The sequence below is a fragment of the Lolium perenne genome, chromosome 7 (genome assembly GCF_019359855.2).
Source record: "Lolium perenne isolate Kyuss_39 chromosome 7, Kyuss_2.0, whole genome shotgun sequence".
NCBI classification, from domain to species: domain Eukaryota; kingdom Viridiplantae; phylum Streptophyta; class Magnoliopsida; order Poales; family Poaceae; genus Lolium; species Lolium perenne.
The window spans coordinates 29731225-29744870 of NC_067250.2; the positions used below are offsets into that span (position 1 = coordinate 29731225).

General features: G+C 42.5%; 1 non-coding gene across 1 annotated transcript; it reads right to left on the reverse strand.

The window, feature by feature from the left end:
• Positions 1-13241: 13241 nt before the first annotated feature.
• Positions 13242-13381, reverse strand: LOC127318219 (small nucleolar RNA Z247). The gene has a single exon (XR_007861774.1). It is a non-coding gene; the product is annotated as a small nucleolar RNA Z247 (small nucleolar RNA).
• Between the last annotated feature and the right edge of the window lie 265 nt (positions 13382-13646).

A 13646-nucleotide genomic window follows, 5' to 3' on the forward strand; every position in this document is an offset into this window, starting at 1 on the left:
CCGGAGGCGACCATGGCGGTGTAGAGTCCTCCGGGAGATGATTCCCCTCTCCGGCAGGGTGCTGGAGGCGATCTCCTGAATCCCCCGAGATGGGATTGGCGGCGGCGGCGTCTCAGTAAGGTTTTCCGTATCGTGGCTCTCGGTATTGGGGGTTTCGCGACGAAGGCTTTAAGTAGGCGGAAGGGCAACGCGGGGGGCCACACGAGGGCCCCACACGCCAGGGCTGCGCGGCCAAGGGCTGGGCCGCGCCGCCCTGTTGTGGCGGCGCCTCGTGGCCCCACTTCCTTTCCCCCTCGGTCTTCTGGAAGCTTCGTGCAAAAATAGGACCCTGGGCGTTGATTTCGTCCAATTCCGAGAATATTTCCTTACTAGGATTTCTGAAACCAAAAACAGCAGAAACAAGAATCGGCTCTTCGGCATCTCGTTAATAGGTTAGTGCCGGAAAATGCATAATAATGACATATAATGTGTATAAAACATGTGAGTATCATCATAAAAGTAGCATGGAACATAAGAAATTATAGATATGTTTGAGACGTATCAGCGCTTCTATTCCTGTAGACAGTGTTGGGCCTCCAAGAGCAGAGGTTTTTAGAACAGCAGCAAGTTTCCCTTAAGTGGATCACCCAAGGTTTATCGAACTCAGGGAGGAAGAGGTCAAAAATATCCCTCTCAAGCAACCCTGCAACCACAATACAAGAAGTCTCTTGTGTCCCCAACACACCTAATACACTTGTCAGATGTATAGGTGCACTAGTTCGGCGAAGAGATAGTGAAATACAAGTGGTATGAATGAATATGAGCAGTAGTAACAGCGCCAGAAAAGTGCTTGCCAGCGTGCAGTTGATGTGGGAGATATTGCAGGAAGTAAAGATGAAGTAAAACAGTAAACAAGCGATGATTGCAGTATTTGGAAACAAGGCCTAGGGATCGTACTTTCACTAGTGGACACTCTCAACATTGATCACATAATAAAACCACTCTACACGATCTTGTTGGATGATGAATACCACTAATTGTGTAGGGCTACAAGAGCACCTCAATGCCGGAGTTAACAAGCTCCACAATATTCGATATTCATATTTAAATAACCTTAGAGTGCATGATAGATCAACACAACTATACCAAGTACTAACATAGCATGCACACTGTCACCTTCATACTATGAAAGGAGGAATAGATCACATTAATACCATCATAGTAATAGTTAACTTCATAATCTACAAGAGATCATAATCATAAACTACGCCAAGTACTACATGATGCACACACTGTCACCATTACATCATGGAGGAGGAATAGAGTACTTTAATAACATCACTAGAGTAGCACATAGATTAATAGTGACACAAAGCTCATTGCAATCATAAAGGAATATAAATAAGCACTTCACTATGCTATTCTGAATTACTCTCTGGCAAGATAACATCCAACTCAAATCATAACTCAGTGAATAAGTATTCTGTGAAATATAGCCTAAGAGACCCACACGGTGCACACACTGTCACCTTTACACACGTGGGACAAGGAGTCTCCGGAGATCACATAAGTAAAATCCACTTGAATAGCATAACGACATCTAGATTACAAAGCTCATCATATGGATCTCAATCATGTAAGGCAGCTCATGAGATCATTGTATTGAAGTACATGGAGAGAGAGAGATTAACCACATAGCTACCGGTAGAGCCCTCAGCCTCGATGGAGAACTACTCCCTCCTCATGGGAGACAGCAGCGTTGATGGAGATGGTGGTGATGTCGATGGAGAAGCCTTCCGGGGGCACTTCCCCGTCCCGGCGGCGTGCCGAAACAGAGACTCATGTCCCCCAGATCTTTGCTTCGCGATGGCGGCGGCTATGGAAGGTTTCTCGTACCGTGGCTTTTCCGTATCGAAGTTTTATGTCAGGGACCTTTAAATAGGCGAAGAGGCGGAGTCGGAAGGCTGACGGGGCCGCCACACAATAGGGAGGCGCGGCCCCCCCTCTGGCCGCGCCAGCCTGGTGTCTGGTGGCCCTGTGGCCCCCCTCTGGTGCCTCTCGGGTGTTCTGGAAGCTTCGTGGAATTATAAGATGCTGGGCGTTGATTTCGTCCAATTTCGAGAATATTTCCTTACTAGGATTTCTGAAACCAAAAACAGCAGAAAACAGGAACTGGCACTTCGGCATCTCGTCAATAAGTTAGTTCCGGAAAACGCATAAAATCATCATAAAGTGTGAACAAAACATGTAGGTAATGTCATAAAACAAGCATGGAACATAAGAAATTATCGATACGTTGGAGACGTATTAGCATCCCCAAGCTTAGTTCCTACTCGTCCCGAGTAGGTAAACGATAACAAAGATAATTTCTGAAGTGACATGCCACCAACATAATCTTGATCATACTATTGTAAAGCATATAAGATGAATGCAGCGATTCAAAGCAATGGTAAAGACAATGACTAAACAACTGAATCATATAGCAAAGACTTTTCATGAATAGTACTTTCAAGACAAGCATCAATAAGTCTTGCATAAGAGTTAACTCATAAAGCAATAGATTCAAAGTAAAAGCATTGAAGCAACACAAAGGAAGATTAAGTTTCAGCGGTTGCTTTCAACTTGTAACATGTATATCTCATGGATATTGTCAACATAAAGTAATATAACAAGTGCAATAGGTAAACATGTAAGAATCAATGCACAGTTAACACAAATGTTTGCTTCTAAGATGGAAGGAAGTAGGTAAACTGACTCAACAATAAGTAAAAGAAAGGCCCTTCGCAGAGGGAAGCAGGGATAAATCATGTGCTAGAGCTTTTCAAGTTTTAAAATCATATAGAGAGCATAAAAGTAAAATTTTGAGAGGTGTTTGTTGTTGTCAACGAATGGTAGTGGGTACTCTAACCCCCTTGCCAGACAGACTTTTAAAGAGCGGCTCCCATGAAGGACGTTATCTCTACCAGCAAGGTAGATCATCCCTCTTCTCTTTTGTTTACACATGTACTTTAGTTTTTATTTATGGGTGACACTCCTCCCAACCTTTTCTTTCACAAGCCATGGCTAACCGAATCCTCGGGTGCCTTCCAACAATCTCATACCATGAAGGAGTGTCTATTTGCAAAATTAAGTTGCTTACTGATGAATCAGAGCAAAACATGTGAAGAGAATTATTAATGAAGTTAATTAATTGGGGGCTGGGAACCCCATTGCCAGCTCTTTTTGCAAAATTATTGGATAAGCGGATGAAGCCACTAGTCCATTGGTGAAAATTGCCCAACAAGATTGAAAGATAAAACACCACATACTTCCTCATGCGCTATAAAACATTGACACAAATAAGAGATGATAAATTTTGAATTGTTTAAAGGTAGCACATGAAGTATTTACTTGGAATGGCAGAAAATACCATGTAGTAGGTAGGTATGGTGGACACAAATGGCATAGTTTTTGGCTCAAGGATTTGGATGCATGAGAATTATTCCCTCTCGATACAAGGTTTAGGCTAGCAAGGTTGTTTGAAGCAAACACAAGTATGAACCGGTGCAGCAAGACTTACATAAGAACATATTGCAAGCATTATAAGACTCTACACTGTCTTCCCTGTTGTTCAAACACCTTTACCAGAAAATATCTAGACTTCGAGAGACCAATTATGCAAACCAAATTTTAACAAGCTCTACAGTATTTCTTCACTAATAGGTGCAAAGTATATGATGCAAGAGCTTAAACATAATCTATATGAGCACAACAATTGCCAAGTATCAAGTTATTCAAGACATCATACCAATTACCACATGTAGCATTTTCTGTTTCCAACCATATAACAATTAACGAAGCAGTTTCAACCTTCGCCATGAACATTAAAAGCTAAGAACACATGTGTTCATATGAACCAGCGGAGCGTGTCTCTCTCCCACACAATGAATGCTAGGATCCAACTTTATTCAAACAAAACAAAAACAAAAGCAAACAGACGCTCCAAGTAAAGCACATAAGATGTGACCGAATAAAAATATAGTTTCAAGAGAAGAAACCTAATAATTTGTTGATGAAGAAGGGGATGCCTTGGGCATCCCCAAGCTTAGATGCTTGAGTCTTCTTGAAATATGCAGGGATGAACCACCGGGGCATCCCCAAGCTTAGACTTTTCACTCTTCTTGATCATATTGTATCATCCTCCTCTCTTGATCCTTGAAAACTTCCTCCACACCAAACTCAAAACAAACTCATTAGAGGGTTAGTGCATAATCAAAAATTCACATGTTCAGAGATGACACAATCATTCTTAACACTTCTGGACATTGCACAAAGCTACTGGAAGTCAATGGAACAAAGAAATCCATCCAACACAGCAAAAGAGGCAATGCGAAATAAAAGGCAGAGTCTATCAAAACAGAACAGTCCGTAAAGACGAATTTTTTAGAGGCACCAGACTTGCTCCGATGAAAATGCTCAAATTGAATGAAAGTTGCGTACATATCTTAGGATCACGCACGTAAATTGGCATATTTTTCTGAGTTACCTACAGATGGGGCGACTCAATTTCGTGACAGACAGAAATCTGTTACTGCGCAGCAATCCAAATCTAATATCAACTCTACTATCAAAGACTTTACTTGGTACAACAATGCAATAAAATAAAGATAAGGAGAGGTTGCTACAGTAGTAACAACTTCCAAGACACAAATATAAAACAAAGTACTGTAGTAAAATAAACACATGGGTTATCTCCCAAGAAGTTCTTTCTTTATAGCCATTAAGATGGGCTCAGCAGTTTTAATGATGCACTCGCAAGAAATAGTATTTGAAGCAAAAAAGAGAGCATCAAGAGGCAAATTCAAAACAAATTTAAGCCTAACATGCTTCCTATGAAAATGAATCTTGTAAATAAACAAGTTCATGAAGCATAATGCAACAAGCATAGAAAGATAAAACAAGTGTAACTTCAAAAATTTCAGCATATAGAGAGGAAACTTAATATTATTAAGATGCATATAACCATATTTCCCTCTCTCATAATAACTTTCAGTAGTATCATGAGCAAACTCAACAATATAACTATCACATAAAGCATTCTTATCATGAGTCTCATGCATAAAATTATTACTCTCCACATAAGCATAATCAATTTTATTAGTAATAGTGGGAGCAAATTCAACAAAGTAGCTATCATTATTATTCTCATCATCAAATATGGGAGGCATATTGTAATCATAATCAAATTTATCCTCCATAAAAGGCGGCACCAAAAGACCACTATCATTATAATCATCATAAATAGGAGGCAAAGTATCATCAAAGTAAATTTTCTCCTCAATGCTTGGGGGACTAAAAATATCATGCTCATCAAAACCAGCTTCCCCAAGCTTAGAATTTTCCATAGCATTAGCAACAATGGTGTTCAAAGAATTCATACTAATAACACTAGTCATCAACCCGTGCTCCAGCACGGGCTAGCCATTTTGCAAAAGTCCTATTACATATTGCAAAAAGAAAACCTACTACCCATATGAATTTGAAATAGCATTTTGTAGACTTTGTAGAGCATAAAAGTGTGAAATATTTATAAAGACAATTTTAATCACTTATTTTACATATTTGTGGATGATACATAATTTATTATTTCACCTTCTTAAGAAATAGTGAATAATATGTACATTTATTATTTCATCTTCTTAAGAAATAGTGAATAATATGTACACCTAAAGTGTTCATTAATATTCAATACTATAATATGGCTACAAAGTAATAAATAGCTTGAACATCTATCTAGTTCCTATTTGATGAACAAATATCATAATATATAGGCACCGTCTTGTATATTTACTCTGATACCCCACGTCGTGAACTGGACTAAGCGGAAATACATGTGAAATAATTTAGCAGCATGATATTTCAGATTGACTTGGTTTTCTCAACTTTGTAATTCATCAAACCTAGTCATGGCTGCAAAATAGATTGTCTATGTATAATGTAATTCATTAATCCAACAAACAAACCAACAATCGTTCTGTGAAAGTTGTATCTCAAATACATTTCAATAGGCATGTAAGGTATATATGACCAAGATTATACGTATGGTTTTCCTAGACAGAACTCATCTAGCTGTAAGGTAAACCAAGTGATTTGAATCACACTTAAACATACCCATTAATTAAATTAAATCTTAGTTAGTGTTACAAACAAAAACTGTCAAATACCTCCATGTGGGTTTTTTGCTCAAGCTTGCTATGTTGGCACATGATCGAAGCACCGGATACTCGATATACCTTGCCCTAGTCATTCTTGCAACTGTGGCATATACGACAAAAAAATTGTTTGTACCCTTAAAATCACAAATCGGCAATGGATATATAACCTAGAGATAATACAATTTGGATGATCTTTATAGTGAATACTGCACGTCCTGCACGCCAAATACTCTTGATAAGCCTTGCACCATTCGTTCTAGCAATTGTTATATATACAACATTATATATGTATTTTGGCCCTTCAAACAGCAAAGCTGCGGTAGCTATATTAGCCTAAAAGCAGTACACTTTGGATAAAGTCTATGGTGATAACTATAATTAAAACATGTAAAAATGGCTAGATGCAAACTGAAATAATAAAGCAGGATGCAAGCTATATCTGCAATAGACGATCTAATACTCCGACATGCCATCTTTGCACACGTGCCTCTATGTAAAGCTAGCTAGATGACCTAATTAATCTACTGTGCAAGCTAAACCATAGCAACATTTATCGACTGAGCCTATTAGATCAGACAAAACACGCACGTACCGTAGTAGCAAATCATAAGATGACCTAATTGATCTTGTTCAGAAAAAAAAAGATGACCTAATTGATCAATCAATCCGGTGCTCATGTATGAAGCTAGGTAAGTGCACCAATAGATCTGTGCTGCAATCTTACGTACAGCAACATCGACCACTGAACTTGAGAGATTACTATTAGCGGCGAGATGGAGTATGAGAAGGAGCTTTGGTCGACGTAATCGACGATGCACCGGAGGACCAGCGGCTAACAAATGAAGCCGAGGAGACATATTCGTCTACAATGGCCCATCATAACATCGGTGTCAACAATTCTAAGCAAGTGCTTCCATAACACCGTGTTATGGCCGATGGAAGCGTGTGCATGTGATCATTTCTCGCCGGCAACGATCTATAATCACCTTGCATCTTGTTGTTATGGCCAAGACAGTTTTCCTTATCTGCATGTTCTCCTGTAGGTTAAACGTATATGCATGAGCTTTTTTTTTGCGGGGAACTATATGGATGAGTTGTACATGTCGTAGACTCTTTGTTTAAAAAAAATATGAAGAAATTGCACGTTAGGATAGTAAACAACCCCAGATCGTGTCTGTCCCACGGAATATTTTAAGCGTGTCCATAAACTTGTGTACACGATGGTTCAAATTTATTTTGCTGAGGAGATATATATTTTTGTTTGTTAGCTGCGGTGCTTATAAAGCATGCCCCTTCATCTGCCAAGATATATCTTTAGAATCCGTTCGTACAATTTTAAGTTGGACTCTACACACGTAATCTATTTTAGCCAGTACATAAATAAGTAAACGTGTCAACATAACAGCCGTGCAACATTATAAATAACGACTTTCTTGACTAATCCTATCCATTGGTTTCAGATCTAATTGTTCTAATTATTCTAATGATGTGGATTAATGTGGTGTCTCGTATGGTGCCTCCAATTAGTAAATATAAGAAAGATTGCCATTAGCATGCATATAAAGCTCCATGGGTTTTTTAATTTTCTCTTCAAACACCTCATGTCCTAACTCAAGATAAAGTTCATAAAGTTCTCTAATTTTTTTTGTTTTCCATTATGCCTAACTAGTGTAAACAAGAAACAAAAAGATGCAATTGCAGGATCTAAAGGAAATAGCTTCGAGCACTCACAACGGTACCAGAAAAGTGTTTGGTTACCTGGGACCAGAGTGTGAGTACCTTTTACCTTTCCTCCCCGGCAACGACGCCAGAAAAGTGCTTGATGTCTACGCGCGCTTCTATTCCTGTAGACAGTGTTGGGCCTCCAAGAGCAGAGTTTTGTAGAACAGCAGCAAGTTTCCCTTAAGTGGATCACCCAAGGTTTATCGAACTCAGGGAGGAAGAGGTCAAAGATATCCCTCTCAAGCAACCCTGCAACCACAATACAAGAAGTCTCTTGTGTCCCCAACACACCTAATACATTGTCAGATGTATAGGTGCACTAGTTCGGCGAAGAGATAGTGAAATACAAGTGGTATGAATGAATATGAGCAGTAGTAACGGCGCCAGAAAAGTGCTTGCCGGCGTGCAGTTGATGTGGGAGATATTGCAGGAAGTAAAGATGCAGTAAAACAGTAAACAAGCGATGATTGCAGTATTTGGAAACAAGGCCTAGGGATCGTACTTTCACTAGTGGACACTCTCAACATTGATCACATAATAAAACCACTCTACACTCTCTTGTTGGATGATGAACACCACTAATTGTGTAGGGCTACAAGAGCACCTCAATGCTGGAGTTAACAAGCTCCACAATATTCGATATTCATATTTAAATAACCTTAGAGTGCATGATAGATCAACACAACTATACCAAGTACTAACATAGCATGCACACTGTCACCTTCATACTATGAAAGGAGGAATAGGTCACATTAATACCATCATAGTAATAGTTAACTTCATAATCTACAAGAGATCATAATCATAAACTACGCCAAGTACTACATGATGCACACACTGTCACCATTACATCATGGAGGAGGAATAGAGTACTTTAATAACATCACTAGAGTAGCACATAGATTAATAGTGACACAAACCTCATTGCAACCATAAAGGAATATAAACAAGCACTTCACTATGCTATTCTGAATTACTCTCTGGCAAGATAACATCCAACTCAAATCATAACTCAGTGAATAAGTATTCTGTGAAATATAGCCTAAGAGACCCACACGGTGCACACACTGTCACCTTTACACACGTGGGACAAGGAGTCTCCGGAGATCACATAAGTAAAATCCACTTGAATAGCATAACGACATCTAGATTACAAAGCTCATCATATGGATCTCAATCATGTAAGGCAGCTCATGAGATCATTGTATTGAAGTACATGGAGAGAGAGATTAACCACATAGCTACCGGTAGAGCCCTCAGCCTCGATGGAGAACTACTCCCTCCTCATGGGAGACAGCAGCGTTGATGGAGATGGCGGTGATGTCGATGGAGAAGCCTTTCGGGGGCACTTCCCCGTCCCGGCGGCGTGCCGAAACAGAGACTCCTGTCCCCCAGATCTTGGCTTCGCGATGGCGGCGGCTCTAGAAGGTTTCTCGTACCGTGGCTTTTCCGTATCGAAGTTTTAGGTCAGGGACCTTTAAATAGGCGAAGAGGCGGAGTCGGAAGGCTGACGGGGCCACCACACAATAGGAGGGCGCGGCCCCCCTCTGGCCGCGCCAGCCTGGCGTCTGGTGGCCCTGTGGCCCCCCTCTGGTGCCTCTCGGGTGTTCTGGAAGCTTCGTGGAATTATAAGATGCTGGGCGTTGATTTCGTCCAATTCCGAGAATATTTCCTTACTAGGATTTCTGAAACCAAAAACAGCAGAAAATAGTAACTGGCACTTCGGCATCTCGTCAATAGGTTAGTTCCGGAAAACGCATAAAATCATCATAAAGTGTGAACAAAACATGTAGGTAATGTCATAAAACAAGCATGGAACATAAGAAATTATCGATACGTTGGAGACGTATTACCGAGTCTGGGCCAGGAGACGTGGGCTCACGAGACGCCACGGGAGAGAGATCACCCAGCTGGTGATCGACGTGCATGGGTGTGCTGGCTCCCGAGGCGGATTCATGCTGGTCGACGTGGGGCTGCTTGTCAATGTGAAGCCGCATCCCTCTCCCTGTTCCTGCACCGTGGTTAGGTAGAAGCAAAGGTGCATATGCAGAATCATCAAATTGACCAGGCATGGCAGGAGTAGATGATGTAGGAATATTGTCATCGGATGAGGAACCAACAAAAGGAAAACTTGACTCATCGAAAACCACATCTCTAGAGATATAGACACGGCTAGTCGGTATATGAAGACATTTGTAGCCTTTCTGAAGAGTACTATAACCAAGAAAAACACATTTCTTTGATCTAAACTCAAGTTTTTTGTTGTTGTATGGGCGGAGATGAGGCCAACAGGCGCACCCAAAAACCTTGAAGAAGGTATAATCAGGGACTTCACCTAAGAGATGTTCAAGTAGAGTTTGCATGTTAATGACTCGAGTGGGAAGTCGATTATTGAGGAAGCATGCTGTCGAGAAAGCATCACTCCAAAAACGGAAAGGAACTGATGCATGAGCTAAAAGGGTAAGTCCCGTTTCAACTATATGGCGATGTTTACATTCGGCGGTGCCGTTTTGTTGGTGTGTATGTGGACAGGAAACTCTATGAGTAATGCCAATGTCTGGGAAGAACTTGTTGAGTTTAAGATATTCTCCACCCCAATCCGTTTGAACATGGATGATTTTGTGATTCAAAAGGCGCTCAACATGACGTTGAAATTGAAGGAATACTTGAAACACATCAGATTTCTGTTTAAGGAGATAAAGCCATGTGAAACGACTATAAGCATCAATGAAGCTAACATAATATTTGTGTCCACTAATAGAAGCTTGGGCAGGGCCCCACACATCTGAAAATATGAGCTCTAAAGGAGCTTTTATTAGATGACTTGAAAGAGGAAATGGAAATTGGTGACTTTTTCCTTGTTGGCAAGCATCACAAACTGCATTACTAAGACTCGACTCCGAAGGAAGATCACTATGATGTAAAACATGCTTGACAACCTGTGAAGCAGGATGACCTAGGCGACAATGCCATTGTTCTCTAGACACACGAAGACTCCCGAAGGCTTGTTTTATTATGGGTGGCTCCAATGGATAAAGGCCACCACGACTCCTCCCTCTACGCATGATTTCCCTCGTGGCTCGATCCTTCACAAAAATATCATTTGGATGAAATTCCACAAAAACAGGATTATCACGAGTAAGTTTCTTAATGGAAATAAGATTACGTGTGACCGAAGGAACATGCAATACATCTTTGAGACGGAGATTATGAGATGGAGTGGGGAGAATGCCTTGGCCAACATGATGAATTTGCATACCTGCACCGTTTGCAGCGTGCACTTGATCGTGGCCGATGTAGGGCTCCCTCACGGTGAGTTTGTCGAGATCGTTCGTGAGGTGGTCCGTGGCTCCAGTGTCCGTGTACCATGCCAGATCGATCGGGTAGGAGGGAGTGTGGCCTTGAGGTGCCGGTGCATGGGTAGCAGCAGCAGCTTGGCGAGGAGCGTGATACGTCTCCAACGTATCGATAATTTCTTATGTTCCATGCTTGTTTTATGACAATACCTACATGTTTTGTTCACACTTTATGATGATATTATGCATTTTCCGGAACTAACCTATTGACAAGATGCCGAAGTGCCAGTTCCTGTTTTCTGCTGTTTTTGGTTTCAGAAATCCTAGTAAGGAAATATTCTCGGAATTGGACGAAATCAACGCCCAGCATCTTATAATTCCACGAAGCTTCCAGAACACCCGAGAGTCACCAAAGGAGGGCCCTGTGGGCCCCACACAGTAAGGCGGCGTGGCCACAGGGGGGGCGCGCTGGCCTGTTGTTTGGTGGCCCCAGACCCCTTCCGACTCCGATTCTCCGCCTATTTAAGCCCTGATGACCTAAATCTTCGATACGAATAAGCCACGGTACGAGAAACCTTCCAGAGCCGCCGCCATCGTGAAGCCAAGATCTGGGGGACAGGAGTCTCTGTTCCGGCACGCCGCCGGGACGGGGAAGTGCCCCCGGAAGGCATCTCCATCAACACCACCGCCATATCCATCAACGCTGCTGTCTCCCATGAGGAGGGAGTAGTTCTCCATCGAGGCTAAGGGCTGTACCGGTAGCTATGTGGTTAATCTCTCTCTCATGTACTTCAATACAATGATCTCATGAGCTGCCTTACATGATTGAGATTCATATGATGAGCTTTGTATCACTATTAATCTATGTGCTACTCTAGTGATGTTATTAAAGTACTCTATTCCTCCTCCATGATGTAATGGTGACAGTGTGTGCATCATGTAGTACTTGGCGTAGTTTATGATTGTGATCTCTTGTAGATTATGAAGTTAACTATTACTATGATGGTATTGATGTGATCTATTCCTCCTTTCATAGTATGATGGCGACAGTGTGCATGCTATGTTAGTACTTGGTATAGTTGTGTTGATCTATCGTGCACTCTAAGGTTATTTAAATATGCATATCGAATGTTGTGGAGCTTGTTAACTCCGGCATTGAGGTGCTCTTGTAGCCCTACACAATTAGTGGTGTTCATCATCCAACAAGAGAGTGTAGAGTGGTTTTATTATGTGATCAATGTTGAGAGTGTCCACTAGTTAAAGTACGATCCCTAGGCCTTGTTTCCAAATACTGCAATCATCGCTTGTTTACTGTTTTACTGCATCTCTACTTCCTGCAATATTACCACCATCAACTGCACGCCAGCAAGCACTTTTCTGGCGCCGTTACTACTGCTCATATTCATTCATACCACTTGTATTTCACTATCTCTTCGCCGAACTAGTGCACCTATACATCTGACAAGTGTATTGGGTGTGTTGGGGACACAAGAGACTTCTTGCATTGTGATCGCAGGGTTGCTTGAGAGGGATATCTTTGACCTCTTCCTCCCTGAGTTCGATAAACCTTGGGTGATTCACTTAAGGGAAACTTGCTGCTGTTCTACAAACCTCTGCTCTTGGAGGCCCAACACTGTCTACAGGAATAGAAGCGTGCGTAGACATCAGAGCGCCACCACCATCGTTCCCGACACCAAGAAAATCCCGCTTGAAGCGCTTGAAGCAACGTGAGGCAATGTGCCCCAACTTGCCACACAGTTGGCAAAGTGGGCGATTGCCGTTGCCGGAGTTGTTGGAGTAGCCACCAGTGTTGGAGTAGCCGCCACCACTAGGTGGGTGGGAGCCGTCGCCGTTGTCGAAGGAGGACGGCGGCGAAGCTGGTGCGCGGGAGAAGTTGCCACCCCAGTCGGTGGCTTGATCGGTGGCAGGGGGCGGCCATCGGCGCGGTAGAACTTGCCACCGCCGCCAGGCTGCTTGGAGCCAAACGACAGGTTGGCGGAGAACTAGTTGATGTTGCCGCTGAGCTCCGTCTTGCGTGACTCGATGCGGAACTCGGTGGTGAGCAGCTGGGCATAGAGATCCCGCAGCGGCATCGGCGTCGTCCGCGCCGTTACCACCTCGACCAGGGCGTCGTAGTCGCTGTCCAGTCCTGCAAGGAGATAAGAGACAAGCTCCTCATCCTCCAAAGGCTTACCGATACCTGCTAGGATGTCGGCGAGGGTTTTAACCCTGTTGAAGTAGCTGGCCATCGGTGCATCCAGTTTCTTGATCCGCGACAGCTGGAACCGGAGCTGCATGGAGCGCGCCGTCGACTGTGCCGCGAAGCTGTTCTCCAGGGTGGTCAACGCCTCCCTGGACGTGATGGTAGTCATCAGCATCCCGACGACACCTTCAGAGGCGTTGGAGAGGATGAAAGATAGGATTGCCTGGTCCTGCTGCATCCACGCCTGGTACG